Genomic DNA, 12007 nt, shown 5'->3' on the forward strand with positions numbered 1-12007 from the left:
CAACAGAAAGTCCCTAAATGCACGGTATTGATAAGTCACTTCTCTGGCTCCTATCTGCTGGTTTCAGGGCATGGCCCTCTGTCTTCTAAGCCTGGGGCTCATTTGGCTCAAAGACCTACGAGAGTGTGGCACTGCTACATTTAGTGATTCTCCAATCCGAAATGCACATTGATTTCCAGACCGGGGTGAGAGGGGGTAGAATCGCTCGTTCGGTTTCTCTATTCTTGTTTGTTTGTCGCTTTCTCACTCTCTCGGGTTCTTTTTCTAATCTTGCGCTACTAATCTCTCCACCCGTCCCCCATACCTGTCATCTTTCCCTCCTGCCCTCCAGCCTTCTCTCTCTCTCTCTCTCTGAACAGTACTAAATCTTTTCCTGGCGACTGTAATGGTCTGAGAATGAAAGGAAGGTCAGGATGTGAAGCTGCTGAGATCTGTAAGTGCCGGATCAATACGCCAATTGGATTTGCCCACTCGCATTAAGCAGTGCATCTAATAGCCTCTCCTGGCCATCGATGCAGCCAGCCATCATTTAATTACACTCACTGTGTTACAACCGCCTCAGTTCAGACCAGTCATTTCAATCTGGGGGCACCCGGCTGTGATCACTTGGATTTTTTTTACTGGGAATGTAAAATATATCTGTGACCTGTGTGGCGAGATGGCAAATAATGGAAAATGACTGACTGTTGAGGAGAAATTCAACTACTTTTTTAGCTACAAATGTCTCTTGTACTTTTTTGTTTATAATTGCAGATTTTTTTTTCCTTTTGATAAAAAAATTTGTTACATTTAGTCAACATTTAGTCAATGTCATTAATTTTGCTCAGTTTTACTTTGTCTAAAATGGCATCTATAGTTTCAGTTGACGAGAAAGTGCAAAATTGATCAAATGTCGAAACTTTTTTCTTTTAAAATTTCTTTATGCTTTATTTAATCATCATCCAAGTTTTGGTTTATATTTTAGTCCACATAATGTTTTAACTAAAATCATTCATGATGTACATTTTTTGTCCCTAAAACCAGGGGAAACTGTAAATAAAATATGGATGACGCACCTTCACTTTCTTCCATTGTAGTAACTGAAGCCGCCAGTCTGCCAATATTGCGCTGACATCTTGAGTCTCGAGTCTGCGCATAGTTAACTTGGAGCCCGAGTCTGCACAGTAATGAGCACGAAGTGGAGCCGTGATATCAAGGTCCCGCCCGAACTCAGAACAACTCATTATGTCGGTGTGAAATAAACAGTTATTGAAATGTAGAAATTATAGTTAAAGCTCCAATCTCCTCGCGAAGATCCATAAAAAAAAGTCTGTTGGCACCTCAGTGACTACTTCACTCAGAGAAGCTGTCAATCTCAGCTTTCAATCATGATGTCTCACCCCCATTTTTATAGCATTAAATAACTAACTAAAACCAAACTTATTTAAAGAACGAACACTTGAACTAACACCAGTGTGATAAAAACGGCCTAAAATGACTTAAAATGTTTAAAGTGTAAATTGATTTAGTTTGTCTCGTGTCCCATTAAATTTCATGGAGAGGGCGGGGTTTATGACCTATACTGCTTTCAGCCACATGGGGATGATCGAGACACTTTGGCTTCACTTTTCAGCAGAAACCGGTGGTCGTCAATGTTACAAGGAAGCCCCGTTCTGGAAGCAATATTTAATGTCTAAAGCATCTCTCTAAGAATTGTACTTACATCAAAAACATTGCTGTATTCTGAGATTGCAGAACTAACAGATTCATTATAATGGCATTAATAGAATTCCTGCTCTTGAGTGCTGCATCGTTGATTCACATCAGACTGTAATATTAAAAATCAGTTTCATCGTCTCCCTTCTCAGGTGCTTTGTTTCACTTTAGGAAACTGGCAACGGGACACAAAGCATTTCTTCGACTGTCGAGTCTTTTGATTATGCGCTCGAATCTGCGAGACAGAAGAAGAAGAGCAGAGACTCAAGGGAGGTAAAGACAGCTGGCGAGGCAAACATTTGTTTCAATTTTTTAATTAAAATGAAAACAGGCCATTGATTCCCCCTAAGTGAGAGCAGTGCAGCCTAAAGAGGCATCCATCTCTTTTGAACATGTGACAAGGGGTATTGGGGTGGATGTGTGATCTGTGCGAGGCAATTAATAAACTGGTTTCTTTAGAAGACTAACATTAAAGCCTCGTTATGAAGAACCGAGCCCCTGTCCTCCTGCTTTGAGCCTGTCCCATTACCGAGAACATAAGTGATTGGTTAATCTATTGCTTCATTGATTAGTTGATTGACTGATGCTGTCATTAAATTGTGATTTAGGCTGCAAGTGTGATGTCTAGATGACTGCAAAAACAGGACATGCAAAAGCATTGATGACTAAGAATAAAGTGATTGTTGTAAATGTGTGTGCTTTCATACTTTATAAATGACTTTTTCATAAATAATGATTCAACACATGTAGAACATTAAATGAACTATAGGCATATCTTACAGCCATTGCATACACCACAATGACAACATTTAGAAAAGATTATAATGTATTTGCATTGCAAATTTTGCAGCCCAATCAAACACTAAATATATTTTGGAATTTGGGGCAATGTAGTCTATATTAAAACTACTCCCATCTGTCTAGAAGCTCTTGGATCTCCTGTCAGACTGGTTACATTATTGATACCAGACTCAAAACTGAGTTCTTAATCCAGTTTTTCAAAAGCAGGCTGCTCTTACAGCTTGCCTTCATGAAATCAAGCATAGATGCTTACCAGTGGCAGGTTGGTGTTTCTCTAGAGTGGGGAAGCAGAGATGTCATTTTTCAATAGGCAAAATGTGTTCTCAGATCTATTTCAGATCTGCAGTGTTGCTCCTAAAAGCAGTTTCTCAAACTACTAAACAGAGAAATGTTGATGGAAATGGCAACAGGCACGAAACACGATTATGAATGCTGCACTAAATGTTACATCAGACTTCAAATAAATGAATCTCAGAACTGTTAATGTATTCGTATTGTAAGATTTTCCCTCCCATGTGAAGCTTGTCCAATCATCATAGAGAAGTTGTCTAGAGTATATAGTGCGTGTGAGTGTGTGTGTATGTATATATATATATATATATATATATATATATATATATATATATATATATATATATATATATATGTACAGACACTGCCCGGCCAAAAAAAAAAAAAAAATAAATAAATAAATTGCTGTTTGGATTTTAATAGGCAAATACTTAAGAATCTATTAATGGATCATTATTACAGCGATTATTGTGTTTCTAGCATGTTATATGTTTGGCAACGGTTCTTTTAACCCTTAAAGACGGAGTGTGTAGCTTTTAATTTCTTAAACAACCATGTAGGAAGACACATCATGGCCATATTCCAGGGTGACAATGTCAAGATTCACCAGGGTTAAAACTGTGAAAGAATGGTTCAGAGAGCATGAAGAATCATTTTCACACATGAATTGGCACCTCTGAGTCCAGACCTTAATTTCATTGAAAGCCTTTGGGATGTGCTGGAGTAGACTTTACAGAGTGCTCACCTCTTGCATTGTCAATACAAGATCTTGACCAAAAATTGATGCACCTCTTGATGAAAATAACATCACAACATTTATTTCCATCGAGAGGTGCATCGTTTCTTGGTCAAGATCTTGTATTGACAATGCAAGAGGTGAGCACTCTGTAAAGTCTCTTCCAGCACATCCCAAAAACTTACACTGAGGTTAAGGTCAGTGCCAATTCATGTGCGAAAATGATTCTTCATGTTCCCTCCCAACAATTCTTTCACAATTTGAGCCTGATGAATCTTGACATTGTCATCCAGGAATATGGCCATGATACATCTTAATACATGGTTGTTTAAGAAATGAAAAGCTACACACTCCATCTTTTAGGGTTAAAAGAACCGTTGCCAAACATATAACATGCTAGAAAAATAATAATCACTGTAATAATGATCCATCCATAGATTCTTAAGTATTTGCCTATTAAAATCCAAACAGCTACTTTATATATATATATATATATATATTGATTCAGGAATCACATGCTTATATATAGCCCTAACTGATTTTTGCTTTATATATAAAAAATATTAAATAAAAAAATAAATATAAATATTTGGTAACACTTTACAACAGAGTTTCATTTGTTAATATTAGTTAACTACATTGGTTAACATGAACTAACAATGAACAATGCTTCTACACAGAATTTATTAATATTAATATGTTAATCTCAACATTAACTAATACATTTATAAGATAAAAAGTTGTATGATATCATTAGTTAATGCACTGTGAACTAAAATAAACATGAACATTTTTATTAACATAAACAACAGTTAATTCATACTGAAAAAATGTATTGCTCATTATTAGTTTATGTTAGTTAATGCAGTAACTAATGGAACAAAATGAGACCTTATTGTAAAGTGTAACCAAATATTTATTTATATTACAACTTTTGGATAGCTAATTTTGTCGATCAAAGTAATTTTGTCTGGGGTATGCATTCTAATGTTCTGAAAGAGTATCTTGTAGATTCTCCTGTATTAAAGTGCATTGTTTGACTCTGTTCTTTTGGACCAACGCCACAGAACATCTTGGAGCAGGGCCCACAGAAAGGTTGCATCCAGCTGCAGCTGAGAGACAGGAAGTAGACTATAACCTCAGCCTCTGATCATACTATACAAAACACATTGCCCTGCCATCTCCCATTTATCTATAACTCTATCAGACTTCAGGGTGTGCACATACACACACACGCACGCACGCACGCACACCTTAAAGGAAGGGGAAGACTTCATTATACTTATGAGAAAGAGCAAGGCAGCAAATCTAATTCGCTTCTGAAGGAACGCAGTGTTATTGCTTTTCTATATTCACTCTCTTTCAGTTCTCTGTCGCTTGAGCACATTATTTGAGCGCTCACCTAGGGAGTCATTTGAAGCGGACAAAAATAAATCCCTGATATAGTTAAGCATTATGAGAGTTTAATGTTCTAACATGTCTGGGCACTAATAGAATAGGTTCCTCACTTTCATTGATGGAAGCCATTTTATTTTGGGACTGAAAATAGAACACAGGGGATAAAGAGAACGATTGTAAGATACACTTACATTTGTTCAGTTGTTTTTTGCTTCAGGCAAAAGTAAGCAGCTTTGGACTGAAGCAGCGGGTACAGTGAAATCTGGTGCAGATGGCAAAAGTCACACACTGTTATAGAGCTGAGTAGGAACCACAGAGATAATTAGACTAGTTATTTAAATAGTAACCTCAACTGAATGCTTAGTGCAAAGAAAATACAGTAATAGATGCCATGGATATGCATCTGAGAGCTATGAAGCAGTGCAATTTAAAGAAATGCAGTAGAGCAATGCAACAAAATTAGTTATATATTGAATTATACACTCTGAAAATCTAGTCAGTCATATGTTGTGTTTTGGATGCTGGTGTCCCACCAGGATACTTGAAATGAACAAGCTAAAAATCCTACTAAAAATGCAAGAATACCTTGTTTGACAAGCAAGACCATGCTGGTTAAAAAACCAGCTGGGTTTTGCTTGAAAACAGCATCGCCAAATAAGCAGCATAAATTAGCTTTCAAAGAAATATAAATGTCATGCTAGTCTAAGCAGGGGATTTTGTATTACTAATTTTAGTCAAAATTAGCTAAATTAGAGGTTCTCGGCTGGTTTTGCTTAATTACACAGATTGTGTATTGTACATCAAGTGGTGACCAACACAGTACCACAACTTTGTTTTTGTCTGGGTCATATTCTCTTAGGTGGTATAGCAGTTTTTTATTAGCTATTATTTAGCATTTAGCATTATAAAATGATTTTTAAAATAAGCTCATTACAAAATGTCTAAAATTTACTATAACTTAAACTTTGCACTGCATATGAGCGTATGACACCCCTTCTTAAGCACAAAATATAGTTCACTTTTTACGAGTACACGAGGGTCAGCGTACAGTGAGAGTGACACAAATTTTCGTCATCAGAAGAGTACACGTGTACTGTACGTGCACCGCTGGATTTTTGTAACCATGCATACTTGTACGCGCAGGTCACACATTTGTTTCATTTTTTTTGCAGTAATTAGTTTATCCACAAGGTGGCAACCATGGTCTGAGGGCATCGATTCACAAAGTAGTCAAAGAAAAACTGCATAAACAGATCAGATCGGAACACTTGCAAGCTACAGCGACAATGAAGGCCTGCATAGATGAGAGATTGTGCGAAGAGGTTAGAAAGTCCCCTTATTTGTACAACTCTAGCATGAAAGAATTCAAAGATGTTTACATGGGTTGTAAGTCGTGCCAAGAGATTGCTCAAAACTGTGCATGCGTCGAACACCTGTCTATGCGTACAAGTCAAATGAAGTATACTTTCCAAGGCTGTGCGTTCAACTGGGTGCGTACACTAGCATACGCGTAAAAAAAAAAAAAAGAAGTATACCCAGGGCTTTACTATACAGAAGCTGATGATTGACAGCTCACCTCAACATACACTCACAGTGAGGGTTTGATCTGGCCTTGATCTTATTACCTGCAGGCCTCTTTTCTTTGACCTAACCCCTCCTCCTTCACTTCACTCAGTGCGTGAGTGGACAGCTAGCCTGTCAATCAATCACACACCAGGCTGACAGGAAGTCTAATGATTCTCCAGCCTTAAACAGACACTGACCCTCACATCTCCCTGGGCTTTACAATACCAGCACTGCAACATCAGAGAGCGTTCTTCTATTTTTGACTTTAATCCAACCCACTTCTATCAGCATGCAGACACTGTAGTTCCTCAAATCACAGACTACAAAAGTGCGGGCAGTTGTAATGAGCCCAGGATTCTAATAAGCATAGCAAGGCTCCCAGGCAATTCCTGCTCCGAATGTCTTATCTCTACTCTTCTCTCATTCCCTCTGTTTGCTTTTCTCCATTGTTTGTGACGCTGCAACCATTAGGCAAGTGTTTCTCCACAGATTAAGGATAAATCATGTGGCCAGTATGTGATTACAGCCTCTCTTTCACAGAGAACAGCAAAAAAGCAAAGTAAGATGATTCCGCAACATCAGACTATTTTACTCTATTCTGTTGCAGAATGATGAAAGAGAACTCATGTTCAGAGAAAGAGAGAGAGAGAGAGAGAGAGAGAGAGAGAGAGAATACTTCTGTCTACATGGTTAGACATGGAGCAATCATGTTGAGAAACAGCACATTTATAAGCAAGACATGCTGGTAAGAACCAAAGCAAAATGTTAGTGACTTAAACCTGAATGAAGTATGCCAAAGTAGTTTTGGTTTGTTAAGAAAAGCAGAATAAAATATTTAGTTGTTTGTATCCTGAACATTAAAAATAAATACATAAATAAATAAATAAATAAATAAATAAATAAATAAATAAACCCAATCCAAGCCATATCCATGTGTAGCCTAGTAGAATCCTTTTTTTTTTTTTTTTTTTTTGAATGCATTTCATTCTGAGCAGTCAGTAGAGCTGCATGATTAATCAAATAAAATCAAATTCGAATCATGGCCCCTATTTAAACAAACAAACAAACAAACAAACATAAATAAATAAACAAGTGTTTCAGAGTAAAGTGAAAAAAAAGAAAGAAAAGAAATTAAGACCATACATTTTAGCATTGTAAATTTACAGTCATACTGTAAAATAAAATAATTATTATATTATTTCCATTCGGTTTTACAGTCAATGTTGCAATAGTAAGATTTCTTATTGTTTAATATTTCTATAATAATAATAATAATAATGTTGTTTTATAGTCATACTGATACATGATTTTTGGCCAAAAAGTGCAGCCCTACAAGCAAGCACAGCAAACCTGGAATCTTTTTTATTATTTTATTTTATTTTATTTTATGGAGTGTCTATTTACACTAAGTGCAAATAGCGTCCCTTGTTGGTAAATGCTATTTACACTAGCTCCGCCCACCAATGTTGGGCTACTCAAGTTTTAAAAGAGACACATAGTGATTTTCAGTGGCGCAGCAGTAGCAAGTAGGGCCTGCAGACTTGACCTTTAATGCGATCGATGCGGGTTAAAATCTTCCTTTTGCAGAGCTCGCATTTATTTTCAATAAAAGTGAAAATAATGTTCTAAATGTGGAAATAAACTGCAAATGAGTGTTTAATAATATTAAAAGTGTTTATTGGGTAGGGTTAGGGTAAGGTGTAGGGAGTGTCTACCAATAAGGCAGCATCCATTTAATAATTTTAATCATTTACACTCTATGATATTATTGCATCCTGTTAATGTACAAAAATACTGAGGTGCAAATAGTACCTGCCAATATAAAGTATAGATAGCATCTAATTACTATTTATTCTTATTGCAAAGAACTGATACTTTTACATGGTGTAAATAGAATGTATTGCTATTTTCAATTAGTGTAAATAGCTTAGTGTAAATAGCATCTATTGCTAAGGAAACATGCTATTTTCGCTTAGTGTAAATAGCATCTATTGCTATTTGCACTTATTTGCACTTAGTGCAAATAGCCACTGCCTTTATTTTATTTTATTTATTTTTTATTTTAAATGCCATTTTATATCTGAAAAATCACAGCTAGATTTTGGTCATGGGTTAGATTCCCAGATAAATGAACTGATTAAATGTATTAAATCATTCAATGCAATGTATAGTAATGTATTTTAATGCAATGTACAGTAAGTCACTTTGGATAAAGGTTTCTGCCAAATACATAAAGGTAAAAGTTCGGTGGTAATTCGGGATGTGATGTGTATAAAATGCACTATACTGACTGCAACTTGTATTCATTTACAAAATTATAGACTAGTTTTGTAGATTATAATTATATAATGTATATGTATATAATTATAGACTATATACATCATTTTCACTTAATCTGTTCACACACAGCAAACTATGTATGTGCCATTCATTATATACTGAACATCTCAAGCCATCTAATAGTGATCCTTGCCTTACACAATCAATAATAGCATATAACATCACATGAATCTCATCAGCCAAATCTAAAGAAACTTAGCTGAAGTTTGGGACAAGATAACTTGTATCTAACCTCAGGGAAGATTAAAATAAACTTCTCAAAATAAAGTTTTGTAAGAGATTATAAAGCTACATGCGAGAGCTCATAGACTGCAGGCAATGTAATATCTCATCACCAAAGCCAGACTGCAAACAACCACTGTCATTACTGAACCGAAATGGAATTATAAGGCAAAGCTTGACAGTCAGATGAGTGTTATGAGAGGGTGATTCTGTTGTTATGTGTGTACGTGTTTGCGCACGTGGACACGCATGTGTGATGTTCCATCTGCACGGATTTGGTTTCGCCTAAGAATTGATGCATCTCTGATAACGCACACATGGGGACGTGGGATGTTGGCGACAGGATGGTGGCGCCGTATCGACCCTGCAGTCTCATCTCTCACAATGTCCACACAACCTTAGGAAAACCCTCAAGCAGCGTTTGCTTCTGATAAAAATCAGGCGACGGTAAAGAATTGCTTTCCAGTACATCGGAAAATGGATTTCATATCTGCAAGTCATCATAATATTGGAAAACACCACTGCGGCATAAAGTCCTCCTCATTCTTTCACTCGCTCCATCCTGTCTTCCTGTGTCTCAGCACTCGGAATGCTACATGCACAGGGGCCTTTCCTCAAAAAACTGGATGACAAAATAATCCACAGTACAAAAAAATATTTTTTTTCTAAAGAGACGCTATCCAACAGTGACACTAGTGCTTAAAATTATGGCAGGAAACAGCATCTCTCTTGCCTCCCCTGGGCCCATTGAGTTTTAACAGACACCCTAAAACGTGCTGTGGTTGGGGAATAATTGAGAATGAATCGAGAAGTGTCTGTCTGCATGCTGCAGTACTACAAACCACACCGCTAAAAGTTACGCCTACTACTACAAGTTACACTCCCCTCAAAGAAACAAGCATGGATGTCATTGATTTTCATCTTTGATTGGATATCATCTTTTCAAGTACATTTATTTTATGTTTTATGTATGAAATGTTTGTAAGGCTAACTTTTTGCTTTCGAATCTTATGAAGTATGAAATAACAGATATTAGTAAAACATAAAAGAAATTATACAATCAAATACAGACAACCCTAAAAATTACCCTAACGCCCCTTCAGTAAAATTAAAATTTACTGTACAGTTTCATAATGAAAATACTTTAAAAACTACAGAAAAAACAATCAGGATGCGTTATGGTTTCTGCTGATCAATGTATAATGATCTGTATGCCTTATCACTAGGTGGTGATAGTGAAGCTTAAAAAAAAACAAAGAAATTGAAGTTGAAGAAGAGCAGTACTAGTGACAACATCAGCGGTTCTAGAAAGAGGTGCTAATTTTCATTTTTTGTTTTTTAAGTTTCATTATAAGGAGGTGTAACTGTAGTAAGGGCCGTTATTTGTAGGGACATGCTTGTAGTACTGCGGGACGCATTCGGACACATTTGTAGACATTATGACAATTCACGTGAAAGGTGATTGGCTATTGACAATCGTGCTATGATTGGCTATTGCGCTGAATACTGTATGCGATAAATTCCACCTCTCATTTTCGTGCACGTTCTGCATGCTCAAATTGTTCTAAATAAATAAATAATGGTGTTAGTAAAAGTAAAAAAAATTAAAAATAAAATAAATAAATATATATATATAAATATATATAATATTTATGGTGTCACGTGCAAGTAAAAGTATATATATATATATATATATATATTTAAAAGTATATAATACCAGGTGTAAACAGTACCTTAGTTACTCCATACCAGAACAAACATGTTATACAAACAGACTGTTCATGTACATTATTTAAAGTACTAACAATTTATGTATTATAATATATAATGTATGCTCTCTCCTTTTTCAGCATTAAAAACCAAAGATGGGGCAAAGCACAATAGTTACATCCACTTTATCATCCTTTTTTTTTTGATACAGATACAGTAACTAAAGAAAGCAAATCACGATTAAAAAAAAAAAAAAAATGTAATCCTGATACCTGAACCGATCTCCATTCGATTAGTGTCCCGGCAACGAGTTGTATAAATACGTGTTTACAGTGAAACAGTGTCTCTAATGGCTGCTGTTCACATTGATCTTTCAATTTCAGAAGCATACGCAGGCAAAATGCCTTTTAGCTTCAGAGCTGTTTTTTTGATGCACTAAAATGGCAGTAGAAAGGAAAGTGAATTACAGTGATTCTTCAAAGAAGAGAGAGAGAGAGAGAGAGAGAGAGAGAGAGAGAGAGGAGCCTTGTGCATGTGCACCGCTTTTGTAAATGTAGCAAGCTTGTGGTCTAAACACATGAGTGAATAACATGTTAGATGGACAGTGTGCCCCCTTGTTTGCTTTCATTTAAATTAGGGATACACCGATACTAGTATAAGTATCGGGCCTGATACTGTGCTCATGTACTCATACTCATTAAAATGCTTCAATACCAAAACTGATACCACGCAGCATGTGTACAGTGTTTGTGTCTAGACAAAGAAAAATTATCTTTGCATCTACAAGTATTAGTATCGGTCTCATTCTGGAAAAAGTGGTATCAGTGTGTCCCTAATTTGAACAGACGACTGAAGCAGGATACTTACTCACTCACTCACTCCCTGTGCTCCTGTTTTCCTCTTTCCCTGGCTCTCTCTCACTTTCCATCTCATGAAAATGAACCGTATCTCACTCAAACACACAGCGGACAGCCGCAGACGAGGTGTGATTGTTTGCTTTGTCAGAAAGCATGAAAGACCTGGACCCTCGTCCCCTTCTGCCCTCAATCCCATCTGAGCTCTATTGTAGTTTGTGTTTTGGAAGTCTAAAAGAGAGAGGGAGAGGAAAAAATGCACTAGATTATTTGTGACAGCGATGGTGATGATGATGGGGTGACAGGGACAAGGAAGATGGCATCAATATCAGTGCATCAGCTCCTCAGTCTATGTGAAACACAGAAATGGCCAGTAAGATACTGTTCATGCACA

Source organism: Ctenopharyngodon idella, chromosome 14 (assembly GCF_019924925.1).
Source record: "Ctenopharyngodon idella isolate HZGC_01 chromosome 14, HZGC01, whole genome shotgun sequence".
NCBI classification, from domain to species: Eukaryota; Metazoa; Chordata; class Actinopteri; order Cypriniformes; family Xenocyprididae; genus Ctenopharyngodon; species Ctenopharyngodon idella.